Source organism: Theobroma cacao, chromosome 2, assembly GCF_053813885.1.
Source record: "Theobroma cacao isolate CCN51 chromosome 2, ASM5381388v1, whole genome shotgun sequence".
NCBI classification, from domain to species: Eukaryota; Viridiplantae; Streptophyta; class Magnoliopsida; order Malvales; family Malvaceae; genus Theobroma; species Theobroma cacao.
The window spans coordinates 14,498,671-14,510,660 of NC_142640.1; the positions used below are offsets into that span (position 1 = coordinate 14,498,671).

At 33.3% G+C, this 11,990-nt stretch overlaps 1 non-coding gene and 1 pseudogene across 1 annotated transcript; one reads left to right on the forward strand and one right to left on the reverse strand.

The window, feature by feature from the left end:
- Nucleotides 1-1,539: 1,539 nt before the first annotated feature.
- On the reverse strand, nt 1,540-2,709 carry LOC108660649 (uncharacterized; annotated as a pseudogene).
- Nucleotides 2,710-5,827: 3,118 nt separating this feature from the next.
- On the forward strand, nt 5,828-5,934 carry LOC148764079 (small nucleolar RNA R71). Its single transcript, XR_016024883.1, has one exon. It is a non-coding gene; the product is annotated as a small nucleolar RNA R71 (small nucleolar RNA).
- Nucleotides 5,935-11,990: the final 6,056 nt, after the last annotated feature.

Sequence of the window (11,990 nt, forward strand, 5' to 3'; positions counted from 1 at the left end):
TAAGCTCAAAAGGGGTATATTAGGGATAATAATTTAACAAGGTTGGCTTTTTAGGCTCAAACGGTCCAAAGATGGCCTAGATCATCTCCCTAACTAAGTATTGCCTAGGATTTTGTCTCGAGAGAAAATAAAGTAAATTCTAGAATTCATGACATAATCTAAAATTCTCATCAATATATACCTTCTTTAAATATTCATAATAATTCAAAGTAAAAGATATAGTGCTCAAAATTGTGGAAATCACATCCTAACAATAATACTTAACAAAAAATTTAGCATGAATCCAAACAAAAACCTTATTCACCAAAGGCTAAAAATTCAAGACAACTAGTTATTATCCTTGGATAAAAAAAATCATTGAAAAAAATTGGCACAACTTTATTCTAGATTCCTAAAATTCAACAAAAATTAAATTCTTTTACCAACTAATCCTAAATTATTTATAAATCTAGATAAACATGCACATAAAATTAAATTTAAAACTTTACAAAATATTCACCATTAGAAAAATAAATTCACCCCCCCAAACTTAAACTAAACATTGTCTTCAATGTTAGAAAAAATAAAGAAAAAGTAAAGAATACTCCCCTGATGATTGGATGAATTTTTCGAGAAGCTCTAATCCACCTTTTTATTGTTATCACCTTCATTGCCACTTGGAGGATTTTTTTTTACTACAAAAAAAAAATGATTAATTAATGTAGAGATATACAATAAATAATAAAATAACTAAAAAGAAAATAAATAAAGGAATTTTTTTTTTGTTGGGTAATGGGTAAATGGGTTAGTGGGTAAGTGGGTAAGGGGGTAAATGGGTAATGGGTAGTCCACATGAATAATAAAAAAATAAAAAAAAATTTAGGTTGGGTTAGTGGGCTGCCCAATGTTGGTAGCCCAATTGAGGGTGGTGGGTAATTGGCAGCCCACTTCAAGGTAGAGGGGCCCGCTTATGGGTTTCCTTTTTTTTTTTAGAGTGAGCCGCGGCTCCGAGCCTGGTGAGTCGCGGCTCACATCTTTTGTGTCTGAGAAGTCGCGGCTTAACACTTTTTCTTTTTGAAAATTTTTTGATTTTTTTTTTGCGGAGCCGCGACTTCGAGCTTGGTGAGCCGTGGCTCACGTTCTTTACCCCCTACGAAGCCGCGGCTTCCCATAGTGGGAGTCGTGACTTACCCCTTTTTTTTATTTTTTTGAATTTTTTTAAAAATTTTTTATGAACCTGCACAAAATAAAAAAAGGTGTTAATAATTTAATAATTAAATAAATAAAATAATAAAAAAATAAAAAGAAAGTAAGTTAGAGTGCTTGGGTTGCCTCCCAAGAAGCGCTTCTTTATAGTCACTAGCTTGACTATGGTACCCCATTCTGTATTACTTTATACGGCTTGAGATTTTCTTTATCGACCTTGACTGATCCGGTAAGTCCACTATAAATCTCGATAACATCATAAGGATGCATTTTTTTTACCTTAAACTTGTTCTCCTAATATGATCTAAGATTCCATGGCAAAAGATGGAGTTGTGAATCAGAAAGTACTACTCGCTATCCAACCACAAAATCAAGATAGCTAGAAAGTGGTGGTTGTTTTGTTTCAAGAATTGGCACCTGCTCTGTTGAAGGTGGTGGAATAGGCTTACCTTTACCTTCATTGACTAAATCCACTTTGTAGCAACTATCTGTATAAAGATACTGAGTCGCATTGAACAAATTAAATACCATTTCCTCCTCTCCAACTCTAAAAGTTATTTTTCCATTCTTCACATCAATAAGTGCTCTAGTCGTAGCTAAGAATGGTTTTCCCAAAATAAGAGGAATTTCAACATCATTTTCAATTTCGAGCACAATGAAGTCTACCAGAATGTATAAATGCCCAACTTTAAGCAAAACATCTTCTATAATCCCAACTGAGTGCCTGATTGTTCTGTCTGCTAACTACAAGGTAATTGTAGTAGGTTGTATCTCTTGAAATCCAAGTTTCCTAGCAATAGATAAAGGCATTATTGAAACACTAGCACCTAAATCACATAAAGCTTTAGAAATTTTAAAACTACCAATAGTGCATGGAATAGAAAAACTCCCTGGATCTTTAAGCTTTGGTGGAAGCTTATTCTGGATTATAGCTTTGCACTCTTTAGTAAGTGCAACTATCTCAAACTCTTCCAATTTCTTCTTTTTGGTCAGGATGTCTTTCAAGAATTTAAGATAACTTGGCATTTGTTCTAAAGCTTCAGCAAAAGGAATATTAATGTGCAGTTTTTTAAATACCTCAAGAAATCTTTGGAATTGTTTGTCAAGTTTTTGCTTTTGAAAATGTTGAGGAAAAGGTGGTGGAGGTGTGGGGGCAGATTGTGATTTTTCTTTTGAATTTTCAGCAGATTTTTCAACCACAATTTCTTTTTCAGCATCTTTTTCAATTTCTTTCTCATCGGATTGAATTGAAATATCAGGATTTAATGCTTGATTACTTACCTCTTTACGTACCTCTTTTCCATCGCGGAGAGTGATTGCCATGCAATGTTCCTTACCTTTTCTTCTTGGGTTGGGTTCAGTATTACTTTGTAAGGTACCTTGAGGTCTAGTATTTAAAGCACTAGCAAATTGGGCTACTTGTATCTCAAGATTTCTAATTGAAGCTGCTTGATTTTGAATGGAGGCATCAGTCCTTATCATAAATGCATCAGTCTTTGTTATGAATGCATCAGTCTTTGTCATGAATGTGAGACCTCGACCTCTATAGGCTCGTAATTAGATGTAGATGCAATAACACGGGCCAGGAGTAATTTCGACATTTCCTTAGTGAGCCCTTAGAAGTATGCTTTCAAACAATATTAAGGCCTAAGGCATAAAGGAATGATGAAAATCAGGGTAAAATGAATAAGGAAATAAAAATAATGATGATTTCCAAAATAGGGGCAAAATGATCATTTTTCATCTCAGGTCAAATTTTTAAGTTTTCGTAAACCCGAGTATTTCTAGGCTATTATGGACCTTGTCTCAGTGTTAAAAGAGTAAAAAGATTGCACAAAAGATTGGAGGAAGACAAAGCTAACTTGTTAAGGGCATTATTGTAATTGCATGAAAAATTGGATAAGCTTGAGCTATAAATATCATCTTCCACCAGCTTCTTCTCATATTTTCCAGCAACTTCTTCTTCTTCTTCCTTCCATCTCATGTTTGTTTCCCCTTCCATGGAAGCCTGTTATGAAACCTCCATAACCTCTCTCAAGATAGCTCCAATTTTCATGCTTTTGTGCACTTTTGCATAAAACCTTTGTGCTCTTTCACTCTCTCACTTTAAAATCCTTGAAAAATCTTACTTCCTTACTTTCTCTCACTAGCTAGGTGTTTAGAGAGAGAGAAAGAGGGAACTTCTATAATAGCTTGGAAGAATTTTGAAAGAGAATTTCATTACAATCCACCAAGGTGAATGATGAATTAGGAGTGGTTTTAAGTTACTAATAATGGCTAGTAATTGAAGTTATGAGTTATGTTATTGTTGAAGTTGCTTATCTATTTCTAGTGTTACTAAAGAAGAGAAACTAAATAACCAATCAAATGGTAATTGGAAGGTAGATAGAAAGGGCTATTGAAGCTTGATTTGGGGAATTGCTTTTGGAGCAATATTAATGTAAATTGGATTGGATGTGATGTTTTTGGTGTGTGATAGGTTCCAATGAGGCCTCTCAGCCCAAATTGGACCATTAGGGAAGTTAGAGTCGACTAAAGGTTCAACCAATACCGGTGAGTGAACTTACATTTCAAAATTTCTTTGGAAATATAGATGAATTTGGGGTGAAACATTTGAATGATTTTATCCAACTTTTCCTTAAAAATCTACCTAAGGAACAAGCCTTTGGTGAATGTTTTGATCTTGTGAAAATGTGCCATATAAATGGTTCATGTGTTATCACCATATGTTGATATGTATAATATGCATTAGATGTTCCTTTTTATGTGATAATGATGACCCAGCTATGTGCGTGTGGGAGTGCACATGAGCTGATGATGACCCAATTATGTGCGTGTGGGAGTGCACATGAGCTGATGATGATGGGATGGTATGCATGATGATGTATATATATATGTGTGTTATAGAAAGTTCATGAGTATGGTATATGGTTGTAATACATGTGAATCTTGCATGTTGAACCTTGGAAATTTCTAAGCATGTTCAAGTTGATTTTGTCTTTGTAGCTAAATGGCCTTTTCTTGAGAGAATGAAAACTTGTTGTTGGTGTCCTGTTTCTTGCTGCATCGAAAAACTCTCGAGTTTGGAGGGTTACATCAACTTGATTCTCATTGCAGGGAGAAAGTTGTTGAAGCTTCTTGCTGCAGCGAGATTCATTCTTGTTGCAGTGAGAAACTTTCTGTTTTGCTGCTTGAATTTCGCTGTAGCGAGAAACTTTCTGTTTTGCCTCTTGAATCTCGCTGCAGCGAGAAACTTTCTGTCCAGCATGCTACCTTGTTGGTTTTTGCCACATTTTCCATTTCTTTAACATCATGGTTAAGCATGGACTTCCAACATCAAGGAATAAACTAATTAAGTTTGAAATGAGGGGGTTTGGTGAGAAACCCTCTGCCAGTTGACAATTTGAGCCAAATTTCGCTACAGCGAGAATGCCTTTCTGCTATAGCCAGGACCCGTCGTTTTACTTGACTTGACTTGCTTGAATACTATTAAAGTTTTCACTCTTCGAATCCTTTGTGGTGCATGGACCCTTTTCGTCAAGTAATTAACTCATTAAGGGTTTAATGAGGGGTTTTAATAAGAACTAAACTAAATTGCATAGTTTTTGAAAATAAATGCATCATGTTTTCTATAAATTTTCCTTATCGTTTGTTTGTTCCCTTCCTTTGTTCACTAAATAGGTTTATACTCACCGTTTTCAACTTCATGTTTTCAAATCAGGAGGCAGTCGGTAACTAGGTCGAGGTGTCCTTGTAGATTCATTTCCTTGGTAGGTATCTTGGCATTCCGTAGCCACACCTTCACCTTGGTCACTCCGCTGGAAGCCCAGAGTCATTTTTGTTATAAATACGTACATGTGATGTAAAGTACTAAGATGTATGCCGTAGACCTTATATGTATATTTTGATTGGTAATGCCACAACGAGTTGGCAATCGTTATCAATATTTCAAATTGAAATTATGAAATGTGACTTTAGCAACTTTGATGGAATGATAAACAGGTCATATAGATAGGCTTGCTTGGGCTTAGTAGGCTACGTCCATTAGGCCCATGTGCTGGTCATGGCTTGGAAATTGGGTCGTGACAATGAATTGCATGAACATATCCTCCATTGAAGGCTTTTTCTCTGGCATAGGGGCTCTAGATGGAAATCTAGGGGGAAAGTTTGACTTAGCTGTTGATGAGGACCCTTGATTGTTATTCTAAGAAAAATTAGGATGATTCCTCAAACCAGGATTATAATTATTGGAATAAGGATTCTTCTGTTGCGTATTTCCAACAAATTGACAAGACTCAGAATAGATGGGACAATTGTCATTGGAATGTCCTTCCCCACAAATTCACATGTCATAAAGAAGTTCTGAACAGCATTAACACTAAGTTTATCTATTTTCTTTGCGAGAGAGGCCAATTGTGTAGAGACAGTGTTTATCACATCTAATTCATGAATTCTAGCAATTTGTCTTGTACCCTATCTTTCAGATGGCCATTGATAATTATTAGAAGCTATCTCTTCGAGTAAATCATAAGCCTCATCAATGGATTTACTCATAAGTGCACCCCTAGTGGCAGCATCAATGGTAGTTCTAAAATGTCCCAGCAAACCATTATAAAAAGTCTGAACTTGCAGCCACTTAGGTAAACCATGGTGAGGATATCTTCTCATCAAATCCTTATACCTTTCCCAAGCCTCATATGGTGATTCAGAATCAAATTGCGTGAAAGAAGTAATATCATTCCGCATTTTTGCTGACTTTACAGGTGGGAAGAATTTTGCTAAGAATTTTTGAGCCAAATCATCCTAAGTATTAATGGAACCAACAGGAAGCGAATTTAACCAACTCTTTGCTTTATCTCTCAATGAAAAAGGGAAATGCTTCAATCTTATGGCATCATCAGTAACACCATTAGCCTTGAATGTATCGCAGATTTCCAAAAAATTTATTATATGAGCATTCGGATCATCATTAGGCAAACCCCCAAATTGAACAACAGTCTAAATCATTTGAATAATTGATGGCTTAATTTCTAAATTGTTGGCTTGAATAGGAGGTCTTCGAATACTAGAGTGAAGATTTTGTACTTGTGGGACTGCATAATCCCTTCAAGGCTTGGTCTCTTCCTCTTGTTGATCAGCCTTTGTTTTACCTGGAGCAGAAACTTTTTTATTTTTCTTTCGAAGTCTTCGAAAAGTCTTTTCAATTTCTGGATCAAAAGGAAAAATTTCCAAATTTCGGGCTCTTCACATACAATGACCAAAAGTACCAAAAAAATAAAATAAAATTAAAGAAAAGAAAAGTCTAGATTAAAATTAAGAATGCCTGATATTAATATTAACAAAAAAGAATTAAAAATCAATTCCTTGGTAACGATGCCAAAAACTTGATGTTGAATTTTCTACTTACGCAAGTGTATGTATCGCAAAGATAATATAGAGATGAGTAGAGTGTCGATCTCACAGAGAATTGAATTAATCCTTACAGGTAACTACTAAAATTAACACACCTTAATTTTATCTAAACAAATTAAAATTAAAAAGAAAAATTTAAATTATTAAACTAAAAACTAAAACTAAAACTAATATATAAGCAAATTTTACTTCTAGTGATTAACAGACCTGAGATTATGATATTCCTCAATACTTTATCTGATTAATGTCTCTCTCTCTTAACTTAGTTTAATGGATCAAGTTGCTAACCTAGAGTCTTAAATTATTTATAAGTCTCTGTCGAGTTTCTTATAAAAATATCTCTCCCAATTAATTTACTATATATCTATGCAAATTAAATTGAAGAAAGATTCATTAAGTTTGTACTCTAATCCTTACTACGTATGGCTTATAGGTGTATGTCTATCCTATATGCAAATCAAACTACCTAATTAACTAAGTGTATTTGATCATACGCTATTTTATTCAAGGTCTACCTAAATCTCCTTCACCAAGGTTTAACCTAGGTTTCCAATTTAATCTAATTGGTGATCAAGCAATTAGAAGCATTAAGAACATAATAAAATAAACAACTTAAATCCATCAAATATAAGTAAAAGAGAGATAAATAATTCAGACAATATATTGAGTTCAATCATAATCTTAGATTAAAAATTGTAGATCTTTGACAAGATTTTTGACCATCATACAAGCTGAAATGGGTAAAGTGGTAAACATAAAAGTTGTAGATCTTTCTCTTAGCTTTCCAATGGTCAAAGAATAGATTCATTTAGAGCTCTTTAAAGAAAGTTATAGCTAAAATACCAAAACATGTACATTGAAAGTCTGCACCTTGAAATAACTCTCCTTCTTCCATTAAAATTCTTCTTTCATCACACCTACAAAAGCACAAATAAATCAATAACAACCTATCTTAAACATATTAACACCAAATTAAGCATAAAATTAACCAAAATAACATTGACTCGCCTAAAATAACTAATTTAAAATAATTAAATAAAACTTACTAATTTCTATGCATTACTACAAAAACCTAGCCAAATTATTATCAAAATCGAGCTCAAATAACTCTATATCATAGAGTTATCAACATGCCAATAAAGTTTCGTCTTATTCTTTCTTTTACTTCACATGGTGGGGGTCCCATATGTCCCCCACTAATTTTTCCTTATTGCACACCATAGTTTGCATGTAATAATAAATTTCACATGTATATCTCATATTCCACATAATCTAACCTTCCTTGGATAGTAAATTCCCATTTAACTCCAAATATTAAAATTTACACATAAGTCCTCAAACTTTTCTTTATTTACCGTGTGACCTTTCAACTTTTATCCTTTACAATTTGGTCTTTTCAACATTTCTTAAACTCCAATTCTCTTCCATTTTCCTTCCCTTACACGTGTACAAACAAAATATAAAGTTTGCACTTCACTGCGATATCACCATAATATTTAAATAAATACTTACCCGCGCTAGCTTTATTTAATAAAGACATGCAAGCCCAACTAACATTGTGTTTCTTCAAAATCCTTCTTTACTTCTTCTCCTCCACTTAGATTAGTCACATAACCCTCATTTCTGACTAATGTCAACAATAAATAAAATATTAATATTTTCATATTATTTTACTCATAAAATATTATTTTATTCATAAAATATTATTTTATTCTAAAATATTCTTTTCACCGGTCACTACTTTTTGGCACTTAAATTTACGTCAAGTGACCCTTTGTCTCATCGATAGGGTCTTATTGACTTCTAAACGAGGGTACAGGGTGTTACACTTAACTCCTTCTCTTTGTTGGAAGTAATTTAATGAATGTTTAAAGGGGAGTTGATCATTGACATTGGCCTATGATGGTTAAGCACTTGAAATCTTCAACAAATGAGCTTGGTGAGATCTCAACAAATGGTGTTCTACATTATTGGTAATGTCTCTTAAACAACATATTAATCTTGTGCTTAATGATGCTACTAATTCTTTCTTGAATGATTGAAACATAGATTCTGTATAGTTATAATAATTTTGATATTTGAGATTAGAATAGTTTGTTGATAATTTGATTAAACATTTATGTGAATATATTTGTATGCATTTATGTGAATATATGTGTATTTGTTGATTTCATTGTTTGATTGATTATGTGAATATATGATTGTACATTTAATTGTGGCATGTTGCGTCACACATTGTTCATATCATACATGCATACACTTGCACATAAGTCATCCAACACTAAATCCTTCATCTTATATATACACTTTCACAAGTTCAAGAATATTGTTTTTGATTTTTCAAAATATAAGCCTTGATTTCTGACAAATGAATTTTTTAAAATAAACTCTTGAACTAATGCACGTTACTCCTCAAAATAGTTTCCAAGCCTTCTCACAAAGCCAAAGTTCATTTAAGTATGTTTTGAAAGCCAAAATAAAATTTTCAAGACAAATTAAAAGACACAGTCAACTACCATTGTAAATGAGTTGACTAGATTCAAGTGTAAAATGCTTAGAAATGTGTTTCACAAAAGACGTAGTCAACTATACTCTTGAGATGGTCGACTACTACCATGTTTCAAAAAGTCAAACCATGTTTTTAAACATATCCATAGTCGACAATGGCACCATATATAGTCAAGTTATCAAATATATTTCATTTAAATTCCAATAATTTCCAAACTTCAAACCCAAACCATATATTAAAAGACTTGAGTATTTTTTACCTCCATAACCTCTTTGGAGAGTAAAACTGTCAAGCCCAGCTCTACAATATGTTTATTATGCCATTCCTACATAAGAATGCATGTTTGCTTAATTGGGTACCTCGAAAATCGTTAAAGGACGACAATGTACCAAATGGTACAATTAAGTTGAATTAAACCTCGAACTAGACCAAATAGTGATTTTAAGATGAAATTGAGAATTTTAAAACCCCAAAATGACTTAAAATGGTGATTCGGAGTTCGAAGACCGATTTGGAGTCAAATTGGAATTTTCATAATGTAAGGGCAAAATGGTCATTTTTCCACCTAAGGTTAAAATTGGAATGTTGGAAGAAGTTTTTGACCAATATTGACCATTTAGAACATAATTTGAGTTTAAGAGGTGAAAAATTTTAATTTCGACATTTTTTCGAGTATAAGGGGCAAAATAGTCATTTGCCACCCAAGGGCAAAATTGTAATTTACACACCCAACACTTGTCATGCCCATGGATTTCATCCATTAATATTTTATATTGTGGATAATTGAAATATTTTATGTGGTGGAGAAAGAAAGCTTAATAGTTAAGAATTTAAAAATGGACCAATGGTAAGGTGACAAGTGTCAAGCTTTTATTTCTTTATTATTTTCCTTATAAATTAGTACAAAACCAGCCCATTTCTCTTCATTATGGTTGGCCTCACCAAGGAGAAGCAAGAAAAAGGAAGAACAAAACCCTAGGTGGAAAAATTCAAGGGAAAAGTGTGAAAATTCAAGGAAACAAGTGAAAAAAAGTAAGATTTTTCAATTTAAGCTTGAGATCTCTCTTTCTTAAGCATTTTTTTCTTATTTTCCATGGTTGAATCACATGAAATCATGATGAATCCCTTGCTGGCCGAACACTTAGAGGGAGGTTTTGATGCTTGATTTGGTTAGATTTCAATGTATTTTAGTGTTTTTAGTTAGTTAATGATGTGTAGCATGAAAAGCCAACAAGAAAAATTCACTTCCTCCCATCACCCATCATTGGCCGAATCTTCCATGTATAGTGTGTATGGTGGATTTGATTTTATTTCAAGTGAATTGGTTAGGAAATGATGAATTACAGTGAGAAAATCAAGTAGGAAAAATCATAGTGTTGATGCACCCACCATGGCTGAAATTCCCAAGAGAAAATGTGAAGATGATTTTGCTAAATTTTATGCTATTTGACTTGCGTTTGATGATTTGGAGAATTGGAAGAAAATTGGAGTTCATTGGAGTTAAATTGAACATATTGGCCAATTAATCGGGTGATAGATCAAATTAGGCCAATACCATTTTATTTAGGTACATAATTGAATTTATATTGAACATCGTATTTAGATAGTTACCCGAGTATTTCACATCCCATTTCATGCATTAGTATAAAGCCTGAATTGATTTTACAACGGTTTAGAATAAATGTAGTAAATGGCTTATTGTGCATTATGTCTAGATGGTGAGCTTTCTAGCAAAAGTAAAAAGATAGTACCCGAGGATCAAGAATTGGAGTACTCGAAATTCGACTCCCGAAATAGTGAGTAATCTTATTGTCGTCTTGATTATCTAAAGTATGTTTTTATCTAATTTTGTAATTTTACGAAAAACATGATTAAATGAAATGATTTTATAAAATTGTCTTGAAATTGAAAGATGGTTTTGAAAATGGAGTAATTGGAGACTAATTGTTGTGTTATAAATCATGGTTTGAATTGAATGGCTTATGATAATATTGACATGAATGGTTGAATTGGTATTTGTGTTGAAAATGTATGAACTGTTGATTTGCCTTGAGAGGCTGTAAAATAAAATAATTGCCATGTCATGCTATCGCAAATTTTATTGTATGGTGGGCTTAACTTGCTGCAGTGGGCGGGTTCTGTGGAATAACCTTTTTGAGGGGTACGAAATCTCGTTATATTCATACCTTGGTTGAGGAGGAGCGTAGGGTAACTCCAGAAGTAAAACTTTAGAGTTCACTTCATGCCAAACCACCACGTGAGGATGAAACTCAGCTAACGCCAAGAAACGACTATGCTTTCAAAATAAAAACATGATTTATGCGTACATGACTTTTTAACAGCCTTGGCGAACTCGATTTGGATAGCCCCAGGCCAAGGTATCCCTGATAACTGAGTATGAGAATGATTTTGGCACGAGCCAAACTTTTCAAGAAATCATAAGCCTCGTTGTTTATTGGGTGAAATGAATCTAATTTATCTTATTAAAATGAGTTCGAAATGCTGTGAATAATTTTTATGTTAATCTATTTTATCTATCTCCATTTACTCAGCTTTAGATATTTTAGATGATATTTGTTTACTCACTGAGATTATATAATCTCACCACCCTCCTTTCCACCCATTTTAGGTTCAGGATAGTCGGTAGATAGGTCATTTCGTTGAGGGCTACAGTTGGACTTGCATCCTCAAAAACTGTAGGTTCATAGCTTTCATTACTTTTAGTCATTCGAGGGCCCACATGTCATTGTTAAATGTTTTGAATACTTGGTTGCGTGTGCTACTTTATATAGGAATTTATTTTGCTTTTATGCTGTAAAAATTATTTACGTAGCATTCTATAAAAATTATTTTATGAAAAATTAGAATATTTTATTCATTATTT